A 22,621-nucleotide genomic window follows, 5' to 3' on the forward strand; every position below is an offset into this window, starting at 1 on the left:
ATGAGATAAATGTAAATTTACAGGTGAGATAAACGTAAATTTTTATATTATATCTGTGATTTTTTGCAAATTTGAGATTGAAGCTGGTATTGATGGGCTGGCATAACAGAAGTAGTTGTTTCAATTAAACCTGGCTAATTCCTTAGCCTAATTCTGAAAGAGAGAGAAGTGCTCGGAATAGCATAACCTCTGACTCAATGTCACAGCAGAACGGCTAGTCTTTTAAAATATATTTTAAACTTTTCTCCGAATATCTTGCCCATTACAGTTACTTCAAAAAAAAATTACAGGCCAGTTGGAGCAGTTTGTTTCTAAAGATAGATTGTTTCTCATCACGAATGTTGTAATTTTCTCATCTTCTGTAATTACCTGTACAGCCAGCATTGTTCCTTTTGGGAATTGAATTCCTTAATTTACTCTCAGCTGGAGGAAAGACAATACTGCATAGTATATTCTGATGAAACCATGTAGTTAAAATGAATTGCAGAGAATTTTACAGTACAGATGCAGGCCATTCGGCCCAAATGTTCTATGCCAGTGTTCATGCTCCACACGAGCCTTCTCCCACCTTATTTCATCTCACCCTGTCAACATATCCTCTTATTCCTTTCTCCCTCATGTCTTTGTCTAGATCTCTGTAAATGTATCTATGCTAATCGTCTCAACCACTCCAAGTCGTAGCGAATTCCACATTCTCACCACTTTCTGGGTAAAGAAGTTTCTCCAGAATTCGTCATTGGATTCATCAGTGGCTGTCTTATATTTATGGCCTCTAGTTTTGAACTCCCCCACGGGTGGAAACATTCTACCCTATCGAACCCCTTCGTAACTTTAAAGACCTCTATCAGGTCACCTCTCAGTCTTCTCTTTCCTTGAGAAAAGAGCCCCAGCGTGTTCAGTCTTTCCTGAAAGTTGTACCCTTTCAGTTCTAGTATCATTCTTGTAAATTGTTTTTGCACTTTCTCCAGTGCTTCTATATCCTTTTTGTAATTATGGAGACCAGAACTGTGCACTGTACTCGAAGTGCGGTCTAAACAAGGCTGTATATAGGTTTAACATAACTTTTCTGCTTTTGAAATCTATTCCTTTAGAAATGAACCCCAGTGCTTTGTTTGCAGTTTTTATGGCCTTGTTAACCTGTGTTGTGAATTTGTATCCCGAGATCCGTTTGTACCTCTACCCCATTTAGACTCTTATTTTCCAAGAGTATGTGGCCTCCTTATTCCTCCTACCTAAATGCACCACCTCACATTTAGCTATATTGAAATTAATTTGCCAATTACAAGCCCATTCTGCAAGTTTGTTAATGTCTTCTTGTATTTTGTTGCAGTTTTACTCAATATTAACTTTTTTTTTTATTCGTTCATGGGATGTGGGCATGGCTGGCAAGGCAAGCATTTATTGCCCATCCCTAATTGCCCTTGAGAAGGTGGTGGTGAACCGCCTTCTTGAACCGCTGCAGTCCGTGTGGTGAAGGAGGGAAGGTCATTGATGAAGCAGCTGAAGATGGTTGGGCCTAGGACACTGCCCTGAGGAACTCCTGCAGCAATGTCCTGGGGCTGAAATGTTTGGCCTCCAACAACCACCACCATCTTCCTTTGTGCTAGGTATGACTCCAGCCACTGGAGAGTTTTCCCCCAACTATACCCCCAATTTGGAATCATGTGCAAATTTTGATATATTACTTCCGATTCCCGAGTTCAAATCATTTATGTAAATGATGAACAACAGTGGTCCCAGCACCGATCCCAGTGGAACACCATTTCCCACCCTTTGCCAGTCTGAGTAACTACCTTTAACCCCTACTCTCAGTTTTCTGTTTTATTTGCTATTCATTCTGCTACTTGTCCCCTGACCCCACATGCTCGGACCTTAGTCATGAGTCTACTATGTGATACCTCATCAAAAACCTTTTGAACGTTTGAGAAGCAAAGATCCAGGAGTACTGACTTTCTATATTGTTGAGATTGGCAGTTAGTGGACAATTAATGGACAGAAAACAGAGAGTAGGGATAAACGGGTCATTTTCAGGTTGGCAGGCAGTAACTAGTGGGGTGCCGCAAGGATCGGTGCTTGGGCCTCAGCTATTTACAATCTATATCAATGACTTAGATGAAGGGACCGAGTGTAATGTATCAAAGTTTGCTGACGATACAAAGCTAGGTGAGAAAGTAAGCTGTGAGGAGGTTGCAAAGGATCCGATATTAGGGGGGAGGTGGGTTGGCAGCAGAGTGGGGGGGTGGTGTGCGATTGGGCGCGTGGGTAACCCGCCCAATAAAATCTGTCCGTTCCCCACGCGATCGTGGGTCAATTGGAGCCACTTACCGTGGCTGCCGGGTTTGCCGTCCGAAAGCTGTGCAGCGGGCGGACTACATCACAGGCTGTCAGCTGGAGGAGCTCTACTTAAAGGGGCAGTCCTCCAAAGACTGCTCCTGGAGCAAACACCCACACAGCACAATGGAGCAGCATAGGAGAAAGGCTGCTCCGAGAATTTAGTGATGTCTTATTCCAAGTGCTACTGGATGGGGTGAGGAGGAGGAGGGATGTCTTCTACCTGGCGGACAGGAGGAAGTGGCCTGCCTCTGCCACCAAGAAGGCCTGGCTCGAGGTAGCAGAGGAGGTCACCAGCAGCAGCATCTCCCGCACCTGGATCCAGTGCAGGAGGCGCTTCAATCACCTAACTAGGTCAGCCAAAGTGAGTACACTTATTCATTCTCCTACATTCCGTCTTCCACATCATCACCCCCACCCCCCAACTCATTCTGCACTGCCAACACTATTCTATCACATCACTCCTCACACCCACTCAAAGTTCATCCTCAACTTACCTGCACTTCCTCAGCATTTCCTCACCTCCCCATTACTCACCCCACCACTACCACTCAACCCAATCCTCATACAATGTCATGGCTCTGTCTCATACTCACCCTCTGATGCATCTCTTTCACTGTCAGCCACACCCAAACCAATGCATTCATCGGTTGGCCACGTCACCATCACTCACTCAAGCGTCTGTACTTTTTCCCTTATAGGAGAAGAGAACCCAGAATGCACGGGAGAGGGAGAGGACTGGAGGGGGGCTGCAACAGATAGTCGTCCTTGTACAAGAACTAAAGAAAGTTTACATGCAGGTACAGCAAGCACTTAGGAAGGCAAATGGCATGTTGGCCTTTATTGCAAGGGGGTTGTAGTACAAGGGTAAGGAAGTCTTGCTACAATTGTACAGGACTTTGGTGAGACCACACCCAGAGTACTGTGTACAGTTTTGTTTTCTTTATCTAGAGAAGGATATACTTGCCTTGGAGGTGGTGCAATAAAGGTTCACTAGATTGATGCCTGGGATGAGAGGGTTGTCCAATGATGAGAGATTGCATAGAATTGGCCTATATTCTCTGGAGTTTAGAAGAATGAGAGGTGAATAAATTGAAACATATGAGATTCTAAGAGGACTTGACAGGATAGATGCTGAGAGGTTGGTTCCCCTAGCTGGAGAGTCTAGAGTTAGTGGGCATAGTCTCAGGATAAGGGGTTGGCCAATTAAAACTGAGATGAGGAGGAATTTCTTCACTCAGAGGGTTGTGAATCTTTGGAATTCTCTACCCCAGAGGGCTGTGGATGCTGATGGTTGAGTATATTCAAGGCTGAGCTAGATAGATTTTTGGACTCTAGGGAAATCAAGACATATGGGGATCGGGCGGGCAAGTGGAGTTGAGGTCGAATATCAGCCATAATCTTATTGAATGGCGGAGCAGACTTCAGGGGCCATACGGCCTACTCCTGCTCCTATTTCTTATGTTCTTTGTAATCACAGCCAAGGATCAGAGATGCTTCGTTTCCCTAATGACATTTTTGCAGTGGAACCACTGAATTTATACTTTATGTTCTTTTTTGCATTTAACCAGTTTTAATTTCCTTGTATTTATACTACACTTGATGGTTTGTCTTGGCAAAGTACAATAAATGAGGATATACCAAAGTGTTACTCATAATAAGACTTGCATACAACAAGACTTGCAGACTGTTTACAATTATTCTTTCATGTGGAAGGATTCTATTCTAAACGTATTTGTTACTGGCTAATTCTACTTTCCCACAACAGAGATCCTTGCATATGATCAGACTTTTCTACTTCATTTAAAAAAAATGTCCCTATATATTCCCCAATGTATACGCAAGTCTGAATACACTGTGGTGGTATGGAAACAAACTGCTGAGATTTTTTAGATCCAAAGGGGGAGAAATTCAACATCATTGCACCCATTTTTTGGGCATTAGATCAACATTGGGTGGATGAACTTCGGGTCACGATCTCCTGTCCCTAGTCTCCCCTTGAAGTGCACCAGCTGCCAAATTGGAAGCTGATGACTTCTAGGTGTGCAGGGCGCACAAGTTGTAGGATCCCGATAGGAAATGGGCAAAGTGTGCGTCGTGCATGCACCACCCAGTTGTTCCAGGTCTTTAGCAGCCCAATCAGCGGTCCTTAAAGGGACCACTGGAGGCCGCTCAAAAAAGGTCAGAAAACTTTTCTGCTGCGTCCAGTTTTGGTCTCCTCACATGCTGGGGGATACTGAGGCTCTGGAAAGGATGCTGAGAAGGGCCACAAGATTAATTCCCAGTTTAAAACACCTTAGTTACCCAGATAGGCACAAAGAACTGGGTCTGTATACTTCACGAAAGCGTAGACTCGGGCCATTTGATCGAGCTTTATAAAATAATGAAGGGACTAGATTGTGTTTATGTGGACCAATTATTTCAACTGAATAGATTAGGGAGGACCAGGGGCTACACTTACATGTTATGTAAAGGCAGAGCTAGGTTCGCAGTTAGACAGTTCTTCTTTACCTCGAGAATATTGGACCTGTGGAACAGGCTGCCGGCTCATGCGGTGAAAACTGATTTGCTGTATTCCTTCAAGAGAGAGCTGGGCCTGGTTTCTGGCTGGGGCGGAGATCACCTCATACAAATGGAAGTAGCCTGTAATATAAATCAAGGTCTATGTGATCTCCTGAATTAGTTTCGATCGCCTAAAAGGGTTGGAGAGGAATTTTCCAGATTTTTTCCCCCCTAATTGGCCTGGGTTTTAACTGATTTTTTGCTTCTCCCAGGAGATTACGTGGCTGTGGGCGGGTGGGGAGTGTTTGTATTGTGATGCACTTGGCGTCACAACTATATGGGACAAGCTAGATGGAAGAATGCTCCTCCAGGCTCTACAAAAATACTATGGGCCAATGCCAGCCCAAGCCATTCCCTCTTCCGCTTTGCCTCTCCCCCCCCACCACCCCCCAGGCCAGCTCGGAGTTGGAGCCGCCAGAACTGATCAGGCCCCAACCGATTGGCGTCCGCAGCTCGCCGGTTTAATGCAAATGAGGACCGAGGCCCAACTTTGATCGGACCTCAGACCAACATCTTCGGAAGTGCGTTCGGATCCTGTCACCCATTTCGCGTCAGAAACCGGGACAAGTTGAATCGCTCCACAAATGTGTGTAAAATTCACCAGGGCAATTACACAGCTTACAGGAAAATAAGTTACATTCAGAAAGATTTTAATATCTTGAAACAGATTATCCTGCAAATATAAAGTATGAGTCTTAATGCTTAATTTTAAAATGAGTTTACTAAATTGATGGACTATTATAGCCTTGAATAATATTTGTTTCAATATATTTATCTAATTTTTCTTTAAATATATTTCTAATTAGAACATTTCCATATATTTCCATTTGTTAAATATTTTTTTGGCAGTTACTTTTGCTGTGATGGATAGCTAACCCTAAGCACTACTTAATTCAATATAGGTTCATTCATAACAGGCATGAGTAAATGAACACTCATTAAATCTGGGCTTAATCCAAGCTATCAAAATCACTGTTCCTTCCTCCAGATAAATAATAAGGTGGAAACTTGGCTCATCTCCACATTCCCATTTCATCACTTAAAATAAAAACCAGAGCATGCTGCTTGTCACAACCAAACCTGGCAAAGCGCAGCATGAGTTCAGTTATATTGAAATACCTTGATTCAGACTCTGGATTTACACTTTATGATACATAAGAAATGGTGCTGAGAGAAGATTTAGTATTTGTGCTGAAAGTGGGAAGGAGGAAAATGAAGAGTCATTGATTTCATGGAAGAACCGTCAAATCCTTTTGTTAGGGGGATAACAGTGCACTGCCAAACCGTTGAAGAGATACATTTCTTCTTGTACTTTTAGTGTGGAATTGTAAACAATTTTACAACACCAAGTTATAGTCCAGCAATTTTATTTTAAATTCACAAGCTTTCGGAGGCTTCCTCCTTCGTCAGGTGAACGATGTGAAAATGATTTTAGTGTGGAATCATGGAGACATTATGAAAAGTGAAAAAAATACAGTGATCTGTAAAACAACAGCTGAGGATAATACAATTTCACATCTTTCCTTCAGATACATTTAAATAGATTATTTCAGAATTCACCACTTTGGCCTTTTACAATTTGTAGGAAAAAGTAACTAAATTGACTCAGGTTTTACAAATTAAGGGTTGGAGTTCTAAGATAGCGGAAAAATCACCGTGAGCACCACACACAGCGATTAACTCAATGGCTGCTGCGTCGCCCAAAGTCTTTCCACTCTGTCTCAATAGATCACAAGTGAGAAAAGAAGTCAGACACACCTGCCAATCATTCCTGTTCCACCAATCAGTAACTCTGCAGGTATTCACAAGCCACTAGGTATGTGTCCAAAATACAAAATACGCCTAAAATTTGGGGAAATATTGGCATCAAATTAACATTCTCTCTTAGTGAGGTCATCAGGATAGTTTGTGTAAAAAAAAAGTTTTCCTCTGCAGCTGGCTGTACTATACCTGACCTCAGTGTTTCATGTTAACACAGAGCACTGACATCCCTCAACTTGATAAGCTTATACAATCTTCTCCCAACCTACAAAACTATAAGAGCAAACAATTGAAATCAAGTCAACTTAATGTCCCCTAAAGAATCAATCCTTAATAAAATTCCTAAGAGTGATATTGTTGTCTAATGGGCAATGGTATCTTCTTTGTCAAATAATAATCCTATTTTTGACAGATTTTGAAGACTGCCAAGTAAAGCAGTAACTTTGGACAATACTCCTGCAGTAGATTTCACGAAATACAAATGTAATAAGGTTGACAGAATGCACTAATGTACTAATGCTTGTCCCAAGACTAAGTCATGGATAAGACAAAATGTACCACCATAGCCCCCAATTCCATCTGCCTTCCTGCAACTCACTTAGTCTGAATTGGTTAGTCTGTAACCTTTGTTTCCTATTTGACCTTAAACTGAACTTCAAACCCCACATCCCATTCATCACCAAGAATGCCTCTGCAGCAACACCTTCCTCGCCCTTACCTCAACACATCTCTCTCCTGCTACTGCGACCACCCCCGCCCCTGCCCCACACTGAAATCTTCATCTGCGCCTTTGCACCTCCAGGCTCAACATCTACACAAACTCCAGCTCATCCAAAACGCTGCCACCCACGTTCTAGCACAAAGTTACGCTGCCCATCATCCCATCCTCGCTGACTTTCGTTATTTTCCCATTCCCTAACACATTGAATTCAAAATCCCCTTCCTTATTTACAATCTCTCCATGGTGTTGCCCCATTCTACATCTGCTACCTCTTCTAGCCACATGGCCTGCCTGCACCCTCTGTCCTTCCAACTCTAGCCTCCTATGTATCCCCTTTCCCTCCATTCCACTAATGGTGACAATCTTTAGCCATCTTAGCTCTACCCACTGGAATTATCACCCCGAATCCTTTTACTTTGATATCGCTCTTCCCATCTTCAAAGGCCCACTGAAAATCTATCTCCTCGACCATGCTTTTGGCACTTCCACTAAACTTTCTCCTGTTATTGCTTGGCATCCCTTCTTGCTTCTATGATGTGTTTTGGGACATTTACAATGCTATGTAAATGGAGGTTGCTATTGTTGTATAAATGTTGAAAGTTTCATTCATCTGGCTGTAAAATATGCAAAACTTTCCTCTCATGGCTTAGAATTAAATTCACGTAAGACCAATTTACTGACTGGGACATGGAGATGCTGGTGGATGACTTGATAGAGAGAAGGAATGATTTTTGTTTTGCCGCAGGACAGGCCACAATCATTCGTTGAGGACCAAGAGCACGGTCTTATGAAACAGTGAACTCAGGGCCCTCTACCAAGAGGACCTGAAAGCAATTCCAGAAGAAATTTCACAACTTCTGAGTAAGATACCAAAGCAAAGCTGTAACATTACAATAAAATATCAGCGAAGCACAGAAATGGACATGGATAGATTATTCATTTCAAGTGTTACTTTAGTGATTCTGAGAAATGAATAAATTTCAGGGTGCCACATTACTTCCTTCTGTTAGTATGGATATGAAGGACACGTATGAAAGAATACTATTCTATCTCACCCACTCCTAAAACGGTTTAAAACAAAAAGCTGTAAAGCCCGCTCATCTTTTTCAACTATTATAATTAACCAGTGTGAAGAATTCTTCAATTCTCAACTGATGGAATAAAGCCACAATTCCATTGTGGTTGGTAAGCATTACACTACAATGGAACCTAGGTTTGTTGCACTCACTAAAAAAAAAATTATTTCCACAGGTGAATAAAATTGCTCCATGTTCATCATAGCGGCTAGTACAAAATAAACTGTTTACAAAACAGTATTTGTAATACTAACTGAGGAGGTGGGATACAAGAGGGTTGTCAAGCCTACAATACAATGCACTTGGGGAAAATTACCCATACTCATATGCACTTAATAGAAAATTACCTGTACTCAGATACATGTAGGAAATCATCTTTTCTAATATCCATTTGATAATATAATCTACCAATAATCATTTGGGGAATATTTTAGCTCTTATTCTTAAAAGCTTTACATGGAAAGGACATTCTTTACTTTGGATGATGAGACACTGATCCCATTATTGAACTCAACGTCCCAACATTGCTATGAAGACACTGGCCTTTGTGTGTCTAGATATATATTTGAAGACTGTAACTTTGATAAACTATTCAAAATGGGATTGTCTCATTTACTAGATTGTGCTTAGGAAGCAGAATCCATTAATACTGATTATGATCTGCTAGAAAAATAATTTTAAAGTTAGTATTGATAATGGGGACTTCAATTATCCCAATATAGACTGGGACAGTAACATTGTAAAGGGCAAAGAGGGGGAGGCATTCCAGAAATGTGTTCAAGAGAACTTTCTGGAACAGTGTGTTTCCAGCCCAACCAGGAAGGAAGCAATGCTGGATCTAATTCTGGGGAATGAAGTGGGCAGGTGGAGCATGATTCAGTGAGGGAAAATTTGGGTAACAGTGATCATAATATCATTAGGTTTAGAATAGTAATGGAAAAGGACAACAAACAATCAAATGTGAAAATGCTTAACTGGAGGAGGGCTAATTTCAGAGATCTAAAAAAGGATCTTGCCCAGGTGGATTGAAATCAAAAATTGGTAGGCAAAACAGTAATTGAACAATGGGAGGCCTTCAAGGAGGAGTTGGTTCGGGTACAAAGTGGACACATTCTTCTGAGGGGGAAAGGAAGAGCATCCAAAGCTAGAGCTCCCTGGATGATTAAAGATACAGAGATTAAAATGAAATAGAAAAAGCAGGCTTATGACGAATGTAAGGTTCATAATACAATAGAGAACCAGGCTGAGTACAAAAAATTCAGACGACATAAGTGGGGCGAAGAGAGAGTATGAGAATGGATTAGCGGCTAACATAAAATGGATCCCAAATATCTTTTATAAACATATAAATAGTAAAAGGGTAGTCAAAGGAAGGGTGGGACCAATTAGGGACGAAAAAGGAAATCTTCTTGGGGAGGCAGAGAGCATGGCTGAGGAACTAAATGAATACTTTGCATCAGTCTTCACTAAAGAAGAGGATGCTGCCATTGTAGCAGTAAAGGAGGAGGTAGAAGCGATATTGGATAGGATAAAAATAAATGAAGAGGAGGTACTTAAAAGATTGGCAGTACTCAAAGTAGAAAAGTCACCCAGTCCAAATGGGACGCATCCTAGGTTACTGAGGGAAGTAGGGGTGGAAATTGCGGAGGCTCTGGGCACAATCTTCCAATCCTCCTTAGAAACGGGGATGGTGCCAGAAGATTGCAAATGTTACACCTCTGTTCAAAAAAAGGAAGAGGGATAAAGCCGGCAACTACAGGTCAGTCAGACTAATGTCGGTGGTGGGGAAACTTTTAGAGACAGTAATCCAGGACAAAATAAATTGGCACTTGGAAAAGTGTGGGCTGATAAATGAAAGTGAGCATGGATTTGTTAAAGGAAAATCATGTTTGACTAACTTGATTGAGTTTTTTGATGAGTAACGGAGAGGATCGATGAGTGTAGTGCGGTTAATATTGTGTACGTGGACTTTCAAAAGGCATTTGATAAAGTACCATCCAATAGACTTGTAAGCAAAATGGAATTAAAGTGACAGTGGCAGCTTAGATACAGAATTGGCTAGGAGACAGAAAGCAGAGAGTAGTGGTGAACGATTGTTTTTCAGACTGGAGGGAAATATACAGTGGTGTGCCCCAGGGGTCAGGATTGGGAGCACTGCTCTTTTTGATGTACAGTAATGAACTTGACTTGGGTATAGAGGGGATAATTTTAAAGTTTGCAGATGACACAAAACTCAGAAATGTAGTAAACAATGTGGAGGATAGTAAAAGTCTTCAGGAGGACATAGACAGACTGGTGAAATGGGCAGACACATGGCAGCTGAAAATTAATGCATAGAATTGTGAAGTGATGCATTTTGGTAGGAAGAACGAGGAGAGGCAATATAAACTAGATGGTACAATTTTAAAGGGGGGTCCAGGAACAGAGAGACCTGGGGGTGCAAATACACAAATCTTTGATGGTGGGAGGACAAGTTGAGAAGGCTGTTAAAAAAAAGCATATGGGATCCTGGGCTTTATTAATACAGGCATAGAGAACAAGAACAAGGAAATTATGCTAAACCTTTATAAAACACTGGTTAGGCCTCAGCTGGAGTATTGTGTTCAATTCTGGGCATCACATTTTAGGAAGGATGTCAAGGCCTTAGAGAGGGTGCAGAAGAGATTTACTAGAATGGTGCCAGGGATAAGGGACTTCAGCCATGTGGAGAAGCTAGGGTTGTTCTCCTTAGAACAGTGAAGGTTAAGGGGAGATTTGATAGAGGTGTTCAAAATCATGAACAGTTTTGACAGAGTAAATGAGGAGAAACTGTTTCCAGTGGCAGAAGGGTCAGTGACCAAAGGAGAGATTTAATGTGATCGGCAAAAGAGCCAAAGGCGACATGAGGAAACATTTGTTTACGCAGCGAGTTGTAATGATCTGGAACACACTGCCTGGAAGGGTGGTGGAAGCAGATTCAATAGTAACTTTCAAAAGGGAATTAGATAAATACTTGAAGGGAAAAAAATGACAGGGCTTTGGGGAAAGAGCAGGGGAGTGGGACTAACAGGATAGCTCTTTCGAAGAGCTGGCACAGGCACGATGGGCCAAATGGCTTCCTCCTGTGTTGTACCTGCTATGATACTATGAGTTTGTCTATTGTCAACACTTTTGATAGTTGGCCATCAAATGCCCACATGCAGCAAGACCAGGACAACATCCAGTCTTGGGCTGATAGGAACATAGGAACAGGAGTAGGCCATTCAGCCCCTCGTGCCTGCTCCGCCATTTGATAAGATCATGGCTGATCTGTGATCTAACTCCATATACTTGCCTTTGGCCCAAATCCCTTAACACCTTCGGTTGCCAAAAAGCTATCTATCTCAGATTTAAATTTAGCAATTGAGCGAGTATCAATTGCCATTTGCGGAAGAGAGTTCCAAACTTCTACCACCCTTTGTGTGTAGAAATGTTTTCTAATCTCACTCCTGAAAGGTCTGGCTCTAATTTTTAGACTGTGTCCCCCAACTCCTAGAATCCCCAACCAGCAGAAATAGTTTCTCTCTATCCACCCTATCTGTTCCCCTTAATATCTTATAAACTTCGATCAGATCACCCCTTAACCTTTGAAACTCGAGAGCATACAACCCCAATTTGTGTAATCTCTCCTCGTAACTTAACCCTTGAAGTCCGGGTATCATTGTAGTAAACCTACGCTGCACTCCCTCCAAGGCCAATATGACCTTCCGAAGGTGCGGTGCCCAGAACTGCTCACAGTACTCCAGGTGCGGTCTAACCACGGTTTTGTATAGCTGCAGCATAACTTCTGCCCCCCTGTACTCCAGTCCTCAAGACATAAAAGCCAGCATTCCATTAGCCTTATTGATTATTTTCTGCACCTGTTCATGACACTTCAATGATCTATGTACCTGAACCCCTGGGCTCGATTTTACCGGCGGGTTTCGTGTGCATTTCCAGCGGGGGGGCCCTGAAAATCCCGATATCCAGGCACGTGACTGGATCGCGCCATGATCCCGCCCACTTCCGGGTTCCCCGATGACGTGCGGGGGTGCGTGTGTAGCCCCCGCTGGTGGGAATCCCGCAGGCAATTAAAGCCAGCGGGATGCCACTTGAGTGTATTTATTTTGCTTGTTCAGGTCATTAACTGACCTGATTAAGGGACTGTGTGTGATTTTGGAGAAACATGGGACTGTTTCACACACTGGGGGAAACAGTCCTAGTTGAACTGGACGTGTTGCAGCCGTCAGCCTGTGGCAGCTGCAAAGGTCCATTTGACAGGTGGGGGGGGTGGGGGGAGACCCTCACCCATTGCAGGAGGCCGCTCTGTCACTTGGGACAAAGTGTGACCTCCACAACCCCCCTCCTGACGGTCAAAGTCACCAACCTGCACACTCACCCCGGGGTCCGGAGACATGTGCCTACCTTGCAGACCCCCTCAGATGTACATCTTGCGGATGGGGGCCGTCGTAGCTGCAGTCATGACCCCCTCGGAGGGCGAACAGCATCACCAGCCTCGCCGTCCACCTCTGACATGTGGAGCTCCACAACAGAGTGCTGTGACACATCCACCTGTACAGCAGGAGGGAGGGCTACCGCAGAGAGAGACGCGTCGCAGAGGGCACTACCCTCGCCACAGGGTTCACAGACCGAGGCGCAGCTCCCCGGACCTCTCCGAGCAGCAGTGCACACGGAGGTGCAGATTCACTCGACATGTAGTCGTGGACATCTGCAGCCTCTTTCATGCCGAGCTGCTCCTGGCTGGCCCCAGCACCATCTGCTTACCTGTCGCTGCCAAAGTCACCACTGCCCTCCACAACTTCTCCTCCGCATCCTTCCAGGGTGCTGCCGGGTACACCGCCGATGTCTCTCAGTCGTCTGCGCGGAAGAGCCCTGCAAATACACCTGCACCTACTCTGCAGTGACACAATGGGTGGCATCAGTGGTGGGTCCTCATAGTGATACCCAGGAGCGGGCATTATTGCACAAAACAGATAGGATTCGCGGAGACATGGCAGTGGTGGTGCCAATATAATGTGTGATGTGAGTTGTTCTGAAATTCAATATGGGTAACACCCATGACAAACCCTCAAACATCCTTGTGCATCCCCTTCATGCTCATGACACGTTTGCCTTACGCTGCCTACTGCACATATGTGATGCATGCCCTGTGGCTGCAGCACAGGTGGTGGCAGGTTGAGTGAGGCTGGCCATGAGGGAGATGCATGAGAGGGTGCGTATGGGATAGAGCCATGAGATTATATGAGGATCGGGTTGCGTGTTAGTGGCCGGGTGAGTACTCGCGAGGTGAGTAGGTGCAGGTAAGATGAGGATGAGGTTTGAGTGAGTATGAGGGGTGATGTGACAGAGTGGTGTTGGCGGTGCCGAAGGAGATGTGGGGTGGGGGCAGTGTTGTGGCAGACGGAGTGTAGGGGAAAGACTACGTGTTCTCACTGTGGCTGACCTACTGCGGTCATTGGAGCGCCTCCTGCACTGTATGCAGGTGGGCGATATGTTGGTGGTGCAGGTGACCTCCTCTGCCACCTCGAGCCAGGCCTTCTTGGTGGCAGAGGCAGGCCGCTTCCTCCCGCCCGCCGGGTGGAAGAGCTCTGTCCTCCCCCTCCTCCTCACCCCATCTGATGATACCTGGGGTGAGGCGTCATTAAACTGGGAGCAGCCTTCCCCCTGGGCTGCTCCATGCTGTAATGTGTTCTATTGGTTGCAGCATCTGTCAGTGGAGGACTGCCCCTTTAACTAGAGAGCCTCCAGCTGACAGATCGTACTGCGCATGCGCAGCCCGCCCGACGCGCAGGCCAGCGCCATGGACCCCGGAGGAGCAGGTAATTGGATCCAATTGGTGTGTTGCCTGCTACGATCGCGCGGGCAACCCACTAATTTCACCGAGCGTGTTGACCACGCACCCGAAACCCAACCCGCAGGCCTGGTAAAATCGGGCCCCCTGAGTCCCTTTGGACATCCACTGTTTATAACTTTTTACCATTTAGAAAATACCCTGTTCTATCCTTTTTTGATCCAAAGTGGATGACCTCACATTTGCCGACATTGAATTCCATTTGCCACAGTTTCACCTAATCTATCAATATCCCTTTGTAATTTTATATTTTCATCTACGCTGCATACAATGCCACCAATCTTTGTGTCATCAGCAAACTTAGATATGAGACTTTCTATGCATTCATCTATGTCGTTAATAAATATTGTGAATAATTGAGGCCCCAAGACAGATCCCTGCAGGACTCCACTAGTCACATCCTGCCAATATGAATACCTACCCATTATCCCTACTCTCTGTCGCCTTTCCCTCAGCCAACTTCCTAACCAAGTCCGTACTTTTCCCTCAATTCCATGGGCTTCTATCTTAGCTAACAGTCTCTTATGTGGGGCTTTATCAAATGCCTTCTGGAAGTCCATATAAATAACATCCATTGACATTCCCCTGTCCACTACTTTAGTCACTTCTTCAAAAAATTCAATCAGGTTTATCAGGCACGACCTACCTTTCACAAATCCATGCTGGCACTCTCTGATCAACTGAAAATTCCCCATGTGTTCAGTCACCCTATCCTTAATTATAGACTCCAGCATTTTCCCCACAATAGATGTTAGGCTAACTGGTCTATAATTCCTTGGTTTCCCTCTATCTCCTTTCTTAAAAAGCGGAGTGAAATGTGCAATTTTCCAATCTTGAGGGACAGTTCCTGATTCTAGAGAACTTTGAAAGATTATCGTTAGGGCATCTGCAATGTGCTCACCTACTTCCTTTAAAACCCTGGGGTGGAAACCATCTGGTCCTGGGGATTTGTCACTCTTTAGTGCTATTATTTTCTTCATTACTGTTGTTTTACTTATGTTAATTTTATTGAGTCCCTATCCCCGATTCAATATTAGTTTTCTTGGGATTTCCAGCATGCTATCTTCTTTTTCTACTGTAAATACTGACTCAAAGTAATTATTCAACATGTCCGCCATCTCCCCATTGTCAATGACAATATCCCCACTTTCAGTTTTTAAGGGGCCAACATTGCTCCTGACTACCCTCTTTTTCCTAATATAACTATAAAAGTTCTTCGTATTGGTTTTGATATCCCTTGCAAGTTTTGTTTCATACTCTCTTTTTGTAGCCCTTACTATCTGTTTTGTGACCCTTTGTTGATCTTTGTATCTTTCCCATTCGCCAAGATCTGTGCCATTTTTTGCCTTTTTGTATGCCCTTTCCTTATGTCTTATACTGTGCCTTACCTCTTTAGTTGTCCATGGCTGTTTTTTTTGGCAAGTAGAGGTCTTGTCCCTCAGGGGTATAAACCGATTCTGTATCACGTTAAATGTTTCTTTAACCATTTCCCACTGATCATCACTCGTTTTACCCATTAACAGATTTGCCCAGTTTACTGTGGACAGTCTCTGTCTCATCCCATTGAAGTCAGCCTTACCCAAGTCTAGAATCTTAGCAGCTGATTCACTTTTTTCCCTTTCAAACACTACATCGAACTCGAACATGTTATGATCGCTGTTGGATAGATTTTCGCACACAGTTAAGCTGTTAAATAAATCTGGTTCATTACTCATTACTAAATCTCGTATGGCTTGCCCCCTTGTTGCCTCTAGGACATACTGCTGTAGAAAACTATCCCGGACACACCCAAGAAATTCACTAGCTTTCTGACAGTTGCTAGTCTGCTTTTCCCAATCTATGTGAAGGTTAAAGTCCCACGTTAAAACCACTATGCCTTTGTTACACGCTTGTCTAATCTCTGCATTTATAAAATCTAGCACTTCAGAGCTGCTGCCAGGTGTCCTATACACAACTCCCACTATAGTTTCAGATCCTTTCGTATTTCTCAATTCAACCCATAATGTCTCTGTTGGCTGCTTACCTCTCGTTATATCCCCCTTTATCATTGAAGTGATTTCATCTCTAATCACTAAGGCTACCCAACCCCCTCTTCCATTTTCCCTATCTCTGATAAGTGGCAAGTAACATTCACGCCACACAAGTGCCAGGCAATGACAACCGCCAACAAGAGAGAATCTAACCATCTCCCCTTGACATTCAACGGCATTACCATCGCCAAATTTTCTTTATTCCTTCATGGGATGTGGGCGTCGCTGGAAAGGCCAGCATATGCTACCCATCCCTAATTGCCCTTGAGAAGGTAGTGGTGAGCCGCCTTCTTGAACCGCTGCAGTCCGTGAGATGGAGGTTCTCCCACAGTGCTGTTAGGAAGGGAGTTCCAGGATTTTGACCCAGCGACGATGAAGGAACGGCGATATATTTCCAAGTTGGGATGGTGTGTGACTTGGAGGGGAACATGAAGGTGGCGTTGTTCCCATGCACCTGAAGCTCTTGTCCTTGTAGGTGGTAGAGGTCGCGGGTTTGGGAGGTGCTGTCGAAGAAGCCTTGGCGAGTTGCTGCAGTGCATCCTGTGGATGGTACACACTGCAGCCACTGTGCGCTGGTGGTGAAGGGAGTGAATGTTTAGGGTGATAGATGGGGTGCCAATCAAGCGGGCTGCTTTGTCCTGGATGGTGTCGAGCTTCTTGAGTGTTGTTGGAGCAGCATTCATCCAGCCAAGTGGAGAGTATTCCATCACACTCCTGACTTGTGCCTTGTAGATGGTGGAAAGGCTTTGGGGAGTCAGGAGGTGAGTCACTCACCGCAGAATACCCAGCCTCTGACCTGCTCTTTTAGCCACAGTATTTATGTGGCTGGTCCAGTTAAGTTTCTGGTCAATGGTGACCCCCCAGGATGTTGAGGGTGGGGGATTTGGCGATGGTAATGCGGTTGAATGTCAAGGGGAGGTGGTTAGATACTCTCTTGTTGGAGATGGTCATTGTCTGGCACTTGTCTGGCACGAATGTTACGTGCCACTTATCAGCCCAAGCCTGGATGTTGTCCAGGCCTTGCTGCATGCGGGCTCGGACTGCTTCATTATTTGAGGGGTTGCGAATGGAACTGAACACTGTGCAGTCATCAGCGAACATCCCCATTTCTGACCTTATGATGGAGGGAAGGTCATTGATGAAGCAGCTGAAGATGGTTGGGCCTAGGACACGGCCCTGAGGAACTCCTGCAGCAATGTCCTTAGGCTGAGATGATTGGCCTCCAACAACCACTACCATCTTCCTTTTTCCTAAGTATGACTCCAGCCACTGGAGAGTTTTCCCCCTGATACCCATTGACTTCAATTTTACTAGGGCTCCTTGGTGCCACCCTCAGTCAAATGCTGCCTTGACGTCAAGGGCAGTCACTCTCACCTCACCTCTGGAATTCAGCTCTTTTGTCCATGTTTGGACCAAGGCTATAATAAGGTCTGGACCAGAGTGGTCCTGGCGGAACCCAAACTGAGCACCGGTGAGCAGGTTATTGATGAGTAAGTGCCGCTTGATAGCACTGTCACTTTGCTGATGATTGAGAGTAGACTGATGGGGTGGTAATTGGCCGGATTGGATTTGTCCTGCTTTTTGTGGAAAGACATACCTGGGCAATTTTCCACATTGTCGGGTAGATGCCAGTGTTCTAGCCAAACTGTTCCAGTACAGCTATAGGCGTGGCTAGTTCTGGAGCACAAGTCTTCAGCATTACAGCTGGGATGTTGTCAGGGCCCAGAGCCTTTGTTATATCCAGTGCACTCAACCCTTTTAGTGATATCACATGGAGTGAATCTTTGATGGTGGGGGTATCAGGAGGAGGCCGAGATGGATCATCTGCTTGGCACTTCTTGATGAAGATGGTTGCAAATGCTTTAGCTTTGATTTTGCACCCACGTGCTGGGCTCTGCCAACATTAGGATGGGGATGTTTACGGAGCCTCCTCCTCCCATCAGTTGTTTAATTGTCCACCATCATTCACGACTGGATGTGGCAGGACTGCAGAGCTTTGATCTGATCCGTTGGTTGTGGAATCGCTTAGTTCAGTCTATAGCATGTTGCTTCTGCTGTTTCGTATGCATGTGGTCCTGAGTTGTAGCTTCACCAGGTTGGCACCACATTTTTAGGTACGCCTGGTGCTGCTCCTGGCATGCTCTTCTACACTCCTCATTGAACCAGGGTTGATCCCCTGGCTTGTTGGTAACGGTAGATTGAGGAATATGCCGGGCCATGAGGTTACTGATTGTGGTGGAATACAATTCTGATGCTGATGATGGCCCACACTGCCTCATGGATGCCCAGTTTTGAGCTGCTAGATCTGTTCTGAATCGATCCCTTTTAGCACGGTGTTAGTGCTACACAACACGTTGGATGGTGTCCTCAGTATGAAGATGGTACTTCATCTCCACAAGGACTGTGCGGTGGTCACTCCTACCAATACTGTCATGAACAGATACATTTGCGACAGGTAGATTGGTGAGGACAAGGTCAAGTAGGTCGGTTCGCTCACCACCTGCCGCAGGCCTAGTCTGGCAGTTATGTCCTCCACGACTCGGCCAGCTCGGTCAGTAGTGGTGCTACTGAGCCACTCTTGGTGATGGACAGTGAAGTCCCCAACCCAGAGTACATTCTGTGCTTGGAGGGGAACGTGCAGGTGGTGGTGTTCCCATGCGCCTGCTGCCCTTGTCCTTCTAAGTGGTGGAGGTCGTGGGTTTGGGAGGTACTGTCGAAGAAGCCTTGGCGAGTTGCTGCAGTGCATCCTGTGGATGGTACACACTGCAGCCATGGTGTGCCAGTGGTGGAGGGAGGGAATATGAGAGTACCTTGCTACCCTCAGTGCTTCCTCCAAGTGGTGCCCACCATCAACATCCTGGGGGTCACCATTGACCAGAAACTTAACTGGACCAGCCACATAAATACTGTGGCTAAAAGAGCAGGTCAAAGGCTGGCTATTCAGCAGTGAGTGATTCACCTCCTGACTCTCCAGAACCTATCCACCATCTACAAGGCACAAGTCAGTAGTGTGATGGAATACTCTCCACTTGCCTGGATGAATACAGCTCCAACAACACTCAAGAAGCTCGACACCATCCAGGACAAAGCAGCCCGCTTGATTGACACCTCATCCACAACCCTAAACATTCATTCCCTTCACCACCGGCGCACTGTGGCTGCAGTGTGTACCATCCACAGGATGCACTGCAGCAACTCGCCAAGGCTTCTTCGACAGCACCTCCCAAACCCGCGACCTCTACCACTTAGAAGGACAAGGGCAGCAGGCGCATTGGAACAACACCACCAATTTCCCCTCCAAGTCACACACCATCCCGACTTGGAAATATATCGCCGTTCCTTCATCGTCGCTGGGTCAAAATCCTGGAACTCCCTTCCTAACAGAACTGTGGGAGAACCTTCACCACACGGACTGCAGCGGTTGAAGAAAACGGCTCACCACCTCCTTCTCAGGGGCAATTAGGGATGGGCAATAAATGCTGGCCTTGCCAGCGGCGCCCACATCCCATGAATGAATTTTAAAAAGTGCCACTTGTAAGCCTAAACAATCTATTTTGTATTTACGTAACACCTCATCAAATCTGACAGCTTTCAACCAGCAAAAACAGTTGGAGACCAGTAATAAAGTTCTGTGCGTGGCTTTGCATTCACATCCATGTAACTTCGCCCCCCCACTCCACCCCTTTCCCCATCCTGGCTGTACCAGCAGGCACTATAACTGTCACTCCCACTCACGTTATAACATCAGTGCACCAGTCAGTGCAAAGTAATAACATTATAAATTGTGTCCATGAAAACCTGAAAAATTGACAGATCCTAAATGGATGCAGAAAACAAACGTTAGGCCCCTAATTTACATATTCATTGCCTAGCGCCTGTTAAAGGACCCATTTTCAAAATTAGTCAGCTCAGGATTCTTCAGTGCCCCCTGCTGCCGTTAACATAAAGTAAGTCATAATTATTTTTTTAAACCCTTCCTGTGGAGTCAGGAGGAGCAGGAGTCGTTTCTCAGGACAACTAGGGATGGGCAATAAATGCCAGCCTTGCCAGCAAATCCCATATCCTGAGAATGAATAAAAATAATACTCCCCCAGCTCTGACATAATGAATAAAAATAATACTCCCCCAGCTCTGACATTTATGAATATCCATTCTGGTTCCATATCATGATTGAGAAAACTGAGCTGTCAGAGCTGGGAAATTCCCATACAAATTGTCCACTCCCAGGCTCCCTCTACATTGCAGTGCTATAGCATAAAGTACCATTGAACGAGACAGCTAACTATACAGATATCTCCCTTTGCAGTAGTTAAAATGGTGATAATTCAATACCAAATATTTCCCCTGAATCATTAAGCACATTTTGAACAGGATTGAGCTTACTTGTACAACTGTGTATTGCCGTCATACAATTTGGGCTTACAGGTGTTGCAATTATTGTGTCACTTTGATTGGAACTGAGGGAATTAGGTGCATTTCCTGCATAAACATTCGCACGTTCACCTCACGTAGCAGTTTTAATGATGGCAATTATTTCTCAGCACCAGTTAGGCACTGTCAGCTTGAAAAATTACCAGCAAGAATTCCAAATGAATGTTTTGCCACCACTGCAATACTCTTCTCCAGAGAGAAATGTGTGGAAATGTACAATCATAATATAATTTAACTGAGAATCTACTTATCGAAACAGCATGGTCGATTTTGGTCTCCCAGTGTGAAGGAGGTGGGTGAGACAATAGAAACGGCCGCCTGGGGGAGTTGTTGGGAGATTCTTCCCATACTCCAGCTCGCCTTTCATTAGCCGACAGTAGGCGAACAGCCAGTGCAAAATGCGCTTCCCGTAGGCAGCCCGACAATTAGGATGTGAGAATTCAGGCACTACTCTTGAGTTCTTAAGGGCCTGCTGCAGCTTAAGGGAGAGGTGAAATTTTGCTGTGGCTGAACAGGAAATGCAGGTCGTGGAGCTGCAGGAAGATCTCTTTGGGCAAGAAGAATTCCAGGAAGGCCCGAAGGTTTTTAGATTCAACCATGGAGATGCTAGTGGGGCAAGTTTGTGAGAGGAGGGAGGTCCTTTCCCCTTGGATGGTCAGTGAACGGGCATGAAAAGAGGGGGCACAACTCGTGAATGCAAGCAGAATTTACACCAGGACTGGCTGCAGCGGAGAAATGAATTTAAAGATCTCACCAGGAATACCAAGGTACGATTTCCCTTCATGTCTCTCCTTCTTTCTGCACAGCCCCACAGGACCCGACCTGTTCCTCTGCACAATTGATTCTTTCCTTCTCTACTTCTCATGGTTCCCATGTTAGCAGGGAAAACCTTCTTTCAGCTTGCGCTTATACCCTCAAAAGCTGCTATTGCCCTCACAACTACTTCTCCCTCTTGGCCATACTTGCTGCTTCCTCCTGTCATCTTGGTGAGCTGACTCTTAAATGGGGAGAGTTGAAAGCCTTAGCCAAGGGCACAGATTAATCAACGTCCACTCTTGTAAAAGAAGCTATGGCATCAGGTCAAACATGGGCAAGGAAACCTCCTGCTCATTACCACCTACTGCCCTCCCTCAGCTGATGAATCAGTCCTCCTCCATGTTGAGCACCACTTGGAGGAAGCACTGAGGGTGGCAAGGGCACAAAATGTACTCTGAGTGGGAGACTTCAATGTCCACCACCAAGAGTGGCTCGGTAGCACACCGACTGACCGAGCTGGCCGAGTCCTGAAGGACATAGCTGCCAGACTGGGCCTGTGGCAGGTGGTGAGCGAACCAACACGAGGGAAAAACTTACTTGACCTCGTCCTCACCAATCTACCTGTCGCAAATGCATCTGTCCATGACAGTATTGGTAGGAGTGACCACCGCACAGTCCTCGTGGAGACGAAGTCCCATCTTCGCACTGGGGACACCATCCAACGTGTTGTGTGGCACTACCACCGTGCTAAATGGGATAGATACAGAACAGATCTAGCAGCTCAAAACTGGGCATCCATGAGGCGCTGTGGGCCATCAGCAGCAGCAGAATTGTATTCCACCACAATCTGCAACCTCATGGCCCAGCATATTCCTCACTCTACCATTACCAACAAGCCAGGGGATCAACCCTGGTTCAATGAGTAGTGTAGAAGAGCATGCCAGGAGCAGCACCAGGCGTACCTAAAAATGAGGTGCCAACCTGGTGAAGCTACAACTCAGGACTACATGCATGCTAAACAGCGGAAGCAACATGCTATAGACAGAGCTAAGCAATTCCACAACCAACGGATTAGATCAAAGTT

The sequence above is a fragment of the Heptranchias perlo genome, chromosome 14 (genome assembly GCF_035084215.1).
Source record: "Heptranchias perlo isolate sHepPer1 chromosome 14, sHepPer1.hap1, whole genome shotgun sequence".
Classification (NCBI taxonomy): domain Eukaryota; kingdom Metazoa; phylum Chordata; class Chondrichthyes; order Hexanchiformes; family Hexanchidae; genus Heptranchias; species Heptranchias perlo.